Source organism: Halichoerus grypus, chromosome 9, assembly GCF_964656455.1.
Source record: "Halichoerus grypus chromosome 9, mHalGry1.hap1.1, whole genome shotgun sequence".
NCBI classification, from domain to species: domain Eukaryota; kingdom Metazoa; phylum Chordata; class Mammalia; order Carnivora; family Phocidae; genus Halichoerus; species Halichoerus grypus.
In genome coordinates, this window is record NC_135720.1 from 6428376 (window position 1) to 6441210 (window position 12835).

General features: G+C 39.3%; 1 protein-coding gene across 4 annotated transcripts in view; it reads left to right on the top strand.

Moving 5' to 3' along the window:
- Positions 1-12835, top strand: part of PRKN (parkin RBR E3 ubiquitin protein ligase) — a 1297079-nt gene that overhangs the window by 277186 nt on the left and 1007058 nt on the right. The window lies entirely within an intron of this gene.

Below are 12835 nucleotides of genomic sequence, written 5' to 3' on the forward strand. Positions count from 1 at the left end.
TCTTCTTTTGAGTTATCTTCTCTAAAAGCTGTTTCCAGTCAGTGTGGTGAGAGTCCCAGTTGGCCTGTTAGTTTTGCCCTACATAAGCAGTTTAAGCAAGCAAAGTATTTTATGCTCTGATTTGGGAGAGGTAAATATTAAATTCATAACTAGTAATAAAACTTTAAGTGACATACTTGATAAAAGATTGGATTAAGTCAGTGTTAATAAGAGAATAATACACGTTGAACCTCAGGAGTTGGTACTGTTCTACCATGTGTAACCTACAGAACAGACAGTTGCAGATGGTTTAACTGGTGTTGCTGGTCACACTAAACCACATGGGGTGGGATGGGGGTGCATCAGCGTAAAGGGAAGAGGTTACTGTTCCTGGAAGAAGGAAGAAGGGAGGAATGTAAGGTAGACCACAGAAGTTGAGGTAGGAAAGGTGTTGGGGTTTGGAGCCACAGCCAAAAAAGACTTCTTGAGACGTCTTTGGTGCAAAAAGATGGTTTTATTAAAGCTCGGGGACAGGCCCATGGGCAGAAAGAGCGGCACTGGGGTCATGAGGAGTGACTGATTATATACTTTCAAGTTGAGAGGGGGTTAGGGATACCATAAGTCTCTAAGAAATTTTGGAAGCAAGGTTTTCAGAACCTTGAGGGGGCTAGCTATTGTTTGGAAATGGTCATTTATTACTGTATAATAAAACCTTAGTCATGAGACCCTTCAGATATATATCAGTGGGTCATATGCTTGGGGGATGATTGCCAACATGTATCTTGGGGGTAGAGATAAAGGAAGTTTCCAAAGGAATTTTTATGTTAAGTAGACTTACAGGATCCTGAGGGTCAGGCTAAGATTGCCTTTTGCCCTTAATATTATCAACATTGAGGCAGTTGGGTTCCTAGAGGAATGACTCTGCTGTTTCAAGGACCTGTCAGTGGGCTGTAGATAGTAAGGACATTCAATTTTTCTTTTGCCTTTGTTTCCTACATCAGAAGTGATGTAGGATGCATTAACCTCCATCAAAGCAAATTACCACCTTTATCCGTGAAAGAGTTAAAGGGAGCCAACTTGGTGAAATAGAACCTGATGTAGTTTTTGGAGTCTGGAGTCAAGAGCCAAGAAAGAATTCTTGAGATGTCTTCGTGGTGGGGTTTTGGAATATAGGTGAAGTTCGGTGGGTTTAGGTCCCAAGCCGACGACCAAAAAAGAATTCTTGAGGCATCTTTGGTGCAAAATGGTGGTTTATTAAAGCACGGGGACAGGACCCGTGGGCAGAAAGAGCTGCTGCCCTGGGGTTTGAGGGGTGGCTGATTATATACTGTGGGGTTGGGGGAGGTAAGGAAAAGGGAAATTTCAAAAGGATTTTCGTATGTTAAAGAAGATTCACAGGACGCTGGAGGCCTGGCCACGGTCAAGCCAAGGTTGCCTTTCCCTCCAGCAAGGCATTAACATGAAGATAGTTGGGAACTTCCTGGAGGAGCATTACATTCTGCCCACTTCAAGTATCTGTCAATGGGCTGCAGATTATAAGGACATTTAATTGTATCTACATTTCTTTCTGGAAGCTAGAAATGCTTTGTTCTTGTGGATCGCTAAGACATTTGTAAACTGAGGGAGACTCATGTCTTGCAGGATTGTGATCTCTGTAAGCTAACTATTTCTTATTACTTTCCTTAGCTTTAGGACAGCCAGGAGTGCCTGAGGAATGTCACATATATCCCATGTGGGGGAGGGGTGTGGGGTTTCAGCTTCTGCTTTGTCCTCAGCCAGCCTTCTGTTCCCTCATCATTTGGTGCAAAAAAAAGGTGATTTTATTAAAGCACGGGGACAGGACCCTTGGGCAGAAAGAGCTGCTGCGCAGGGGTTTGAGGACTGGCTGATTATATACTTGGGTGCTGGGGGAGGTAGGTGTCTATGCTAAAGAAGACTCTCAGGACGCTGGAGGCCTTGCTGTTGTCAAGCTAAGCTAGTTTTTCCCTCTAGCAAAGCATTAACATTAAGACAGAGGGAAGTTTCCTGGAGGAACGTTATACTGCGTATCTCAGTTATTTGTCAATGGGCTGCAGGTTATAGGGACATTTAATTTTATCTACATTTCCTTCTGTCTTTGTTTCCCACATCAGAACCTATAGCTTTGGGGTGGGGGAAGGAGAGAGGATGAGAGTTTTATCCTAGTAATTCATCAGTGAAGTGAGAACCAACTAAAGGGAAAGGGAAAGATGCAAAAGCAGGAATAGATGATCTTGTGCATGGTTCAGGTGAGGTGTCAGCTTCAGATCCTTCCAGACTATTTAGATCATGCTCAGATATAAATAGTAACCTACTAGATCGTCACATAAAAATTAAACTGTCCACTCTGATGTACGTTTGCCAACCTGTCTAAGACTTAATAGTCAACTCTATTCGTAAATAGCTTCCATTAGACCTTGTTCCTCCTTACCCCTTTAGTTCAGGACAGAGGTATATTTGCAAATTCTGGCTAGTACAGAGGGACTGAAAGGCCTTTAATGACCTACACATTTGCAAATTGCCTATTCTGCTTTAAAGATGCATTCTAAGTGTGGCTTTCAGGAATACACATCACTCTCAGTTGGTCCTGTTGGTATCATAGTGAGGGCATTTCACAGATGCCTCTTTGAAAGAATCCATATTTTTAAGGCACTTACTGGTACAACTTTTGCCAGACATTCTTTCAACAATTTTATTTTCAACAAAGTATTAACTTAAATTTTGTTTTCTCAATATAGATACTTTCAGGGAGATTTACATATTCTCCTTTTCTGATAATGGTTGAAACTTTGTCTTAGATTTTTTACCCAATTCCTTGGCTAGTATTAGATATTTTTTATCTAGTATATTTTTGGCTAGTATATTTTTTTCTAATGGGATACTAAATACATTTATATAAAATCAATTATAAAACTAATTGAGGGAATAAAGAGGATGATAAAACTAGTTAAAAAACACACATGAAAATAGGAATTTTATATAATCAGGTATCAAAAATGTATGCTGTGAGAGTATGGATGCTTTAAAAACCATACTATGTAATAAGCCATGCTGAGTAATCTAACTAACCCTTGGGTTATCTTTTCAACATGACAAACACACAAATCATAATAAGAACTCTAATTGTAAGAAATGTGAAATGTCTTGGCCCTAAGGAATAGAAAACATAGTAAATGTAACCAAGTCATATATCCCTGGAGAGTCAGAAGATAACTTAGTGGGCCTAGGCTCTCGCATGACATCAACAAATCACTTAAGTGTTTTTTTTTCCCCCTTATTTTCAGTTTTGAATATTTTTTTCTTAATAGTCATGTCATCTATTTTTGGAATTAAAATAATTCCTCCGGCGATATGCATAACATTGTGAAGTAGTTTATAGTATATTTTATAGCCTCTGTGTCACTGATTAACTCTTCATTCACATTTTAATTATCATGATTAGCAGGTGATAAGAACTGAAACCTGATTCTTTGTTACATAATAATCCTATGACAATTACACGGAAGACAATTCTGAATGACTCTCTTGAGCATTGAAGCTGACACAGTAAATGAAATGGTGAATTCAGGGCATATTGGTTGTTTGATTTTAATGAGTAGTGATCTTCAGTTGAAACATCTGCTGTAATGAAGTTGACATTTGCAATAATAACAGTATCAGCTTATTTTAATGTACATTATTACAATTGTTTCCACAATTTGGGATGCCACACTTGATGTTGCATGAATTGAGCTTCTTTGTACTACTCTGTAAAAGACTTAAAATAACTTGGTATACATCAGGAATAATAGAAAACATATAGCTGAAAATATCCCTGGACAGTTTTCCCATTTGGAGATTAATTTGGGAGTTTTTGAAATTCAAATAAACCCCTGGCAGTATTTAGCTGAGGCTCAGTCACCTCTTGGCAGCTCTACTTTAATCAGATAAACATTTAGCACCTCTGTTTTAGATAAAGGGATTTTACATGGGTTGCTTTGGGACTGGGTAAGGATAGGTCTAGATGGGAGTATAAATGGGTGCATTTCCAACTCAGATTTAGATCATGTGATCTAGTAACTATCAGCACAAAATAATTAAAGCATGGAGTGTTCTGAAAAATCTCCTACTTTTGTGATAACATTCTCATGATGTCCAAATGTGGCAGAGAATCGGAATCACTGTGAACTTTTAAAGAATAGATCTGTGGACCTACCCCAGGCCTACTAAGTAAAGATATAGGAGAAAGGAGGGAGAGGCAGAAAGTAGGGTGGGATCCATAATTTCAAAAGGTCTCTGCTGGGAATTACTGGCCTAGAGCTCTGGTGGCAGCCATCAGGAGGAGCGAGAAGTAGAAGGGGGGGATAAAGGTACTGATTTTGGCTCCTGAGATTTTCCTCTTTAGCCCTGATGGTGAACAATATGTTTTTACCCATTCTCTCAAACAGAGAGCTACCCATGTATGAGTTGGGGTTAGGCTGTTAACTATTTGGTCTTATATTCAACAAGGGAGTCCAATACCATATAGTATAGTCTTATGCTTACAAAGGCACAACTAGTCCTCTAATTAAGAAATTATGTTTCATGGAATATTTGCCACGGGCACACGTAGCTAGGAAACTCTGTATGGCTGGTCTGTATCTCTTAACTCTTGGGGGAGACCACTCTGTATGTTTGTTGAGGATTTCTAGTAGAGTGGTATGTTTTTCTGGAATAATGATTTACTGAGAACCTTTGACTAGAAAACTCACGAGTGCCATTAATGCAGGATGCGCAGAGCCCATCAGTCTGCCTGTGCTTGAATTCCAGTCCCACCTCTCCTGGCGTTAGTAAAGGCATGGAACCTCTGCTTTGTATCTGCCTCCGTAAATTTGGAATAATTATGGCAAATGAGCCTATAGTGTTGAAGTGAAGCTTAAGTAAGTTAATACATGTAAAATGTTTAGTTTAGTGCCTGACTCATAGAAAGGCCTCACTAAATGTCAGCTATTATCAATCAAGGTGAATTAGGTAAAATTCTTACCTAGGGAACAATGATGTTATCCATTTCCATTGATTTCAAACCGCCATCTTGAATCTGTGACCACCGGGAAAGTCACTTTGCTTGCCTGTTGTTCCCATGTCCCTTACATTGTCCTCTGCTGCTTTGTAGTCATAGATTTACATATCTGGTGTATTAGTTTCCATGGCTGCTATGATAAAATACCGTATAATTTTCTCACAGTTCTGAAGGCTCAAAATCTAAGATCAAGGTGTTGGCAAATCCGGTTTCTCCTGAGGCCTCACTCCCTGGCTTGTAGATGGCTGCTTTTTCCCTGTGTCCTCACATGGCCTTTCCTCTGTGCTTGGGCATCCCTGGTGTCTCTTCCTTTCCTTGTAAGGACACCGGACCCCTTGGATTAGGGCCCACCCAAAGGCCTCATTTAAATTGATCACTTCTCGGGGCGCCTGGATGGCTCAGTCGTTAAGCATCTGCCTTCGGCTCAGGTCATGATCCCGGGGTCCTGGGATAGAGTCCCACATCGGGCTCTCTGCTCGGTGGGAAGCCTGCTTCTCCCTCTTCCACTCCCCCTGCTTGTGTTCCCTCTCTCGCTGTGTCTCTCTCTGTCAAATAAATAAATAAAATCTTAAAAAAAAAAATAACTAAAATAAAATAAATTGATCACCTCTCTAAAGCTTTATCTCCAAATATAATCACATTCTGAGATACTGGGGGTTAGGGCTTTAACATATCACTTTGGGGTGGAGGTGGGGGTCCACCTTAACACCTTTTCCCACCACTACACATCATGGTCTAAATGGTGAGTTCTGTGAGCACATATATTGTATATTCTTCTTTTATATTTAATCACCAGAACCTTGTCATTAAGGGACTCCTGAATGAGTATTTATTATAGATCTAAATGCATAAAGAATCAGGTAGATGCATGAAAATTACTTTCGAAAAATCCCCACAGATGATTCTGATGCCTGGTCTCTGTAGAAAAGCCCTGACTGAGTGAGGGCATATTTTTTGGAAAATCATTTCTGTTTTGTGAGATTTACCATTACAGAAATAGTGCATTCCCTGTTATAACTAGAGGTTTAGGATATTTAAAAAATGATAATGAATGTCTTCTTTGGAATATGTACAAATGTCAGAAAAAGCTTGTCCCATTTACTAAGTTGATTCTTAAAGGCTTGAGCGACTCCCCAAGACCCATGGAGTGGCTAACCTTTCTGCTTGGACATATTCTGACATGTTGACATTACTCTTTCTTTATGACACATTTACTCATCCAATCCCAAACAAATAGCACTTTTTGTGTTACTAATGTAGGTCTGCTCCCCGACTTTCTTTCCCATTTATTTATATAAAGATGTATGAAAAGGAGCAAGCACTGGACTCTACTTCTAAAGATATTTCATTAATTTGTGTACAGTTTTATTTTTATTTTTTAATCATAAGTGTTGGTTTCAAACCTTTGCCAGATTTTGAAATGTGAGTGTATTATATTGACTTTTAAAGGACATGCTCCAAGGTATTTGGCAAATTTCCAGATATAGTATCCTGGGAGGAAGCACTGAGCTCTTTGCTAATGAGGAAGAGGAAAGGTGGATTATTTCTACACTGACAAATGAAGCAGCAAATTGCCAACAATCTCTATCCATTAAGATAGGAGAAGCCTACTGGAATGCTAGGCAGAATCACGGAGTGGACTTTTTTTTTTTTTTAATGCCATCAAAAAACTCTAGATAAGCCTTGGCAACCAAGACTTTGTGGATAGAGAAGCAGAAAGAGAAGTCAAAAGTTGTAAACATTTTTAAAGATGGTGAGTGAAGAACAGAGTGACAGCCTGTCACCACCTTAGCATCCAGGCTTGCTCTTCTTTGAAGAACACTTCGTGACCTTTTCCTAATTTCTCCTGGGTCCATTTCTTTCATTGACCTGCTCTCAGCTCTGTGCATCCTTAAGAAACAATCTGGAACTCATTCCTTCAAATGTTCCATGGACATTTCCCCATCCTCTAAACAACAACAACAACAACAACAAACCCACAATAACTTCCCAGCCCTGTGACATTATCGTGCTTTCTCTACTTAGACAAGCACCGCATCCCCTCCAAACTTTATAGCTGTCTTGTGGCTTAATCCAGTTCTGCCCTCTGATGCCACAGTCTGCTCATTTCCCTCCATAAACCTGAATCCAGTAACACAGTGATCAACAAATATGTATGTGATGCCATATTCACTGAGTACATATTTTTGAGCACCTGTTTGTGTCAGCCACTGTTCTAGGCCCTGGGGATTCAGCTGTATACACAATGGAAAACAATCATCCCTGGCCTCCTGGAACATACTTTTAAAAGAGGAGGATGGAATAAACATGGTGAATCCAGAAAGGACGTGCAGTGTTTCAGATGGTGACATGTGCTATAGATAAAAATAACACATGCTGGGGATAGGAAGTGAAGGTTCATTTCTAATAAGGCCGCGTGGGCAGACCTCATTGAGAAGAAGGTGAGGGAGTGGTGTGCAGGCTGAGAGGGAGAGGAGAGGTCAGGTGAAGGGAACAGCAGCACAGAGGTTCAGGGAGTAGAACCAGGGAGGAGGAGGTGGAGACATGCTCTAGGAGATGCAGGGGCCAGATGGTGTTGGGTCTTGTGAGGAATTGAAAGGATTTTCACTTCAGCTGACATGATGTAATTCAGTATTGAGAAGGAGAAATCTGACTGCTGCACAGAAAACAGAGGAGCAAGTGGGGTAAGAGATAAATGTGAGAGTTACAGTGGAGATGGTATTTTAAGCCTCGAGACTGGATGAGATTGCTATAGGATTCTGAATTCAGAACATGTCAACTGGCCCACAACCTTTGTGGCCACTCTGCTAACAGGAACGTTACACAACAGGGAAAGGCATGGACCCTACCTTTGATTCAGGGAGGCTGAGTGGGTAGCCGTATTTTGTCCTTTCCTTCTTTTCTTTTCCTTTCTCTTCTCTTCTTTTCTTTTTTTTTTAACTGTTTTTGGTCACCTCATGAAGTCTCTTACCCTGAGGTAGTGAATTAAAGTCAAGTCCTCACAAGTGAGAGTTCTGCCTGTGTTTTACCAAGAGAGGGGAAGAGTAAGAAATGGGGGAAAGGGGAGGAGGGGGCTTGTGCTCAGGGGGATCTGTTTGCAAAAGAGTACATATGGACATTAATTTCCTTAATTATCTGTACCTGTGTATAGTTGGAGATCGTTGTGTACCCGTTGTGTACTATTGTTTGAAATACTCTGGAATGATCTTTAAAGTTTACTTAAAACTAGTTACAGAATTATCATATCAGAAATGGGTATTGCTTCTATGGAAATTGGTCTGTTTAGATTTTGTATCTTGATTCGGTTTGGGTGAACTTTATTTTCTTAAGAAATTGTCCATTTAATTCAAGTTATTTAATTTACATACAAAGAATCCTGCAAAACAGTTGCTTTTGATGTTCCTTCCTTTTTATCTGTTGCTGGGCCTTCTTTTAATTTTATGTTTGCGTTTTTCTTTCCTTTTCTTGATACTAATAGCTTAAATTTTGTTGATTATAAGGTTATTCCCTACTAAAGAATGAGATAAATTTTTGATTTGCTATTTCTGCTGTTTTTATTCATTTTCTACCTCAGTAATTTCTGACTTTATCTTAAAATTCCTTCTGCTTTTTAAATAAAGCTTTATGTTGCTTACATATCTTTAATCATAGTTCTGTGTTCTTTTATAATACCTTGGTGTGACATTTTTATTCCTTTTTTTTATTAATACTTGTTTTTGAGGCTGTGGGTTTTTTTTTCTGAGCACTGCTTTACCTGTATCCCATGGATTGTGAAGTGTACTGTTTTCATTATCAATGCTCTTAACATATTCTGTGATTTCATTCTGGATTTCCTATGAGATGCAAGAGTTACTTAAAAGAATAATTTGAAAGTAATAGCCGGTAGTTTATTTTTGTTCATTGCATTTCTAGGTGCATTGTCTTATGATTAGAGAATGTGTTTGTAATATTTTCATCTTTAAAAGTCATTGATGTTTTATTATTGCCACTATATTTTTTAAATTTTTTATTGTTATGTTAATCACCATACATTACATCATTAGTTTTTGATGTAGTGTTCCATGATTCATTGTTTGTGCATAACACCCAGTGCTCCATGCAGAATGTGCCCTCTTTAATACCCATCACCAGGCTAACCCATCCTCCCACCCCCCTCCCCCCCTAGAACCCTCAGTTTGTTTTTCAGAGTCCATCGTCTCTCATGGTTTGTCTCCCCCTCCGATTTCCCCCCTTCATTCTTCCCCTCCTGCTATCTTCTTCTTCTTTTTTTTTTTCTTAACATATATTGCATTATTTGTTTCAGAGGTACAGATCTGAGATTCAACAGTCTTGTACAATTCACAGCGCTCACCATAGCACATACCCTCCCCAATGTCTATCACCTAGCCACCTCATCCCTCCCACCGCACCCCCCACTCAAGAAACCCTCAGTTTGTTTCCTGAGATTAAGAATTCCTCTTATCAGTGAGGTCATATGTCTTTCTCTGATTGACTTATTTCGCTCAGCATAACATCCTCCAGTTCCATCCACGTCATTGCAAACGGCAAGATCTCATTCCTTTTGATGGCTGCATAATATTCCATTATATATATATATATATATATATATATATATATATATATACACCACATCTTCTTTATCCATTCATCTGTCGATGGACATCTTGGCTCTTTCCACAGTTTGGCTATTGTGGACATTGCTGCTATAAACATCGGGGTGCACGCACCCCTTCCGATCCCTACATTTGTATCTTTGGGGTAAATACCCAGTAGTACAATTGCTGGATCGTATGGTAGCTCTATTTTCAACTTTTTGAGGAACCTCCATACTGTTTTCCAGAGTGGTTGCACCAGCTTGCATTCCCACCAACAGTGTAGGAGGGTTCCCCTTTCTCCGCATCCCTGCCAACATCTGTCGTTTCCTGACTTGTTAATTTTAGCCATTCTGACTGGTGTGAGGTGGTATCTCATTGAGGTTTTGATTTGGATTTCCCTGATGCCAAGCGATGTTGAGCACTTTTTCATGTGTCTATTGGCCATTTGGATGTCTTCTTTGGAAAAATGTCTGTTCACGTCTTCTGCCCATTTCTTGATTGAATTCTTTGTTCTTTGGGTGTTGAGTTTGATAAGTTCTTTATAGATTTTGGATACTAGCCCTTTATCTGATATGCCATTTGCAAATTTCTTCTCCCATTCTGTCGGTTGTCTTTTGGTTTTTTTGACTGTTTCTTTTGCTGTGCAAAAGCTTTTTATCTTGATGAAGTCCCAATAGTTCATTTTTGCCCTTGCTTCCCTTGCCTTTGGCGATGTTTCTAGGAAGAAGTTGCTGCGGCTGAGGTCGAAGAGGTTGCTGCCTGTGTTCTCCTTTAGGATTTTGATGGACTTTTGTCTCACATTTAGGTCTTTCAACCATTTTGAGTCTATTTTTGTGTGTGGTGTAAGGAAATGGTCCAGTTTCATTCTTCTGCATGTGGCTGTCTAATTTTGCCAACACCATTTGTTGAAGAGACTGTCTTTTTTCCATTGGACTTTCTTTCCTGCTCTGTCGAAGATTAGTTGACCATAGAGTTGAGGGTCCATTTCTGGGCTCTCTATTCTGTTCCATTGATCTATGTGTCTGTTTTTGTGCCAGTACCATACTGTCTTGATGATGACAGCTTTGTAATAGAGCTGGAAGTCCGGAATTGTGATGCTGCCAGCTTTGCTTTTCTTTTTCAACATTCCTCTGGCTATTCGGGGTCTTTTCTGGTTCCATACAAATTTTAGGATTATTTGTTCCATTTCTTTGAAAAAAGTGGATGGTATTTGGATGGGGATTGCATTGAATGTGTAGATTGCTCTAGGTAGTATTGACATCTTCACAATATTTGTTCTTCCAATCCATGAGCATGGAATGTTTTTCCATTTCTTTGTGTCTTCCTCAATTTCTTTCATGAGTATTTTGTAGTTCTCTGAGTACAGATCCTTTGCCTCTTTGGTTAGATTTATTCCTAGGTATCTTATGGTTTTGGGTGCAATTGTAAATGGGATCGACTCCTTAATTTCTCTTTCTTCGGTCTTGTTGTTGCTGTATAGGAATGCCGCTGATTTCTGTGCATTGATTTTATATCCTGCCCCTTTACTGAATTCCTGTATGAGTTCTAGCAGTTTTGGGGTGGAGTCTTGGTTTTTCCACATAAAGTATCATATCATCTGCAAAGAGTGAGAGTTTGACTTCTTCTTTGCCAATTGGGATGCCTTTAATTTCTTTTTGTTGTCTGATTGCTGTGGCTAGGACTTCTAATACTATGTTGAATAGCAGTGGTGATAGTGGACATCCCTGCCGCATTCTTGACCTTAGGCGGAAAGCTCTCAGTTTTTCCCCATTGAGAATGATATTCGCTGTAGGTTTTTCATAGATGGCTTTTATGATATTGGAGTATGTACCCTCTATCCCTATACTCTGAAGAGTTTTGATCAAGAAAGGATGCTGCACTTTGTCAAATGCTTTTTCTGCATCGATTGTAGGATCATATGATTCTTGTTCTTTCTTTTGTTAATGTATTGTATCACGTTGATTGATTTGCAGATGTTGAACCAACCTTGCAGCCCAGGGATAAATCCCATTTGGTCGTGGTGAATAATCCTTTGAATGTACTGTTGGATCATCCCTATTGGCTAGTATTTTGGTGAGAATTTTTGCATCCATGTTCATCAAGGATATTGGTCTGTAATTCTCCTTTTTGATGGGGTCTTTGTCTGGTTTTGGGATCAAGGTAATGGTGGCCTCATAAAATGAGTTTGGAAATTTTCCTTCCATTTCTATTTTTTGGAACAGTTTCAGAAGAATAGGTATTATTTCTTCTTGAAATGTTTGGTAGAATTCCCCTGGGAAGCCGTCTGGCCCTGGGCTTTTGTTTGTTGGGAGAGTTTTGATGACTGCTTCAATTTCCTTAGTGGTTATAGGTCTGTTCAGGTTTTCTATTTCTTCCTGGTTCAGTTTTGGTAGTTGATACATCTCTAGGAATGCATCCATTTCTTCCAGGATATCTAATTTGCTGGCATAGAGTTGCTCATAATATGTTCTTATAATTGTTTGTATTTCTTTGGTGTTGGTTGTGATTTCTCCTCTTTCATTCATGATTTTGTTGTTTTGGGTCATTTCTCCTTTCTTTTTGATAAGTCTAGCCAGGGGTTTATCAATCTTGTTAATTCTTTCAAAGAACCAGCTCCTAGTTTCGTTGATCTGTTCTACTGTTCTTTTGGTTTCTATTGCATTGATTTCTGCTCTGATCTTTATTAATTCTCTTCTCCAGCTGGGTTTAGGCTTTATTTGCTGTTTTTTCTCTAGCTCCTTTAGGTGTAGGGTTAGGTTGTGTACTTGAGACCTTTCTTGTTTCTTGAGAAAGGCTTGTATTGCTATATACTTTCCTCTTAAAACTGCCTTTGCTGCATCCCAAAGATTTTGAACAGTTGTGTTTTCATTTTCATTGGTTTCCATGAATTTTTTGAATTCTTCTTTAATTTCCTGGTTGACCCATTCATTCTTTAGTAGGATGCTCTTTAGCCTCCATGTATTTGAGTTCTTTCCAACTTTCCTCTTGTGATTGAGTTCTAGTTTCAAAGCATTGTGGTCTGAAAATATGCAGGGAATGATCCCAATCTTTTGGTAGCGCTTGAGACCTGATTTGTGACCTAGGATGTGATCTATTCTGGAGAATGTTCCGTGGGCACTAGAGAAGAATGTATATTCCATTGCTTTGGGATGGAATGTTCTGAATATGTCTGTGAAGTCCATTTGGTCCAGTGTGTCATTTAAAG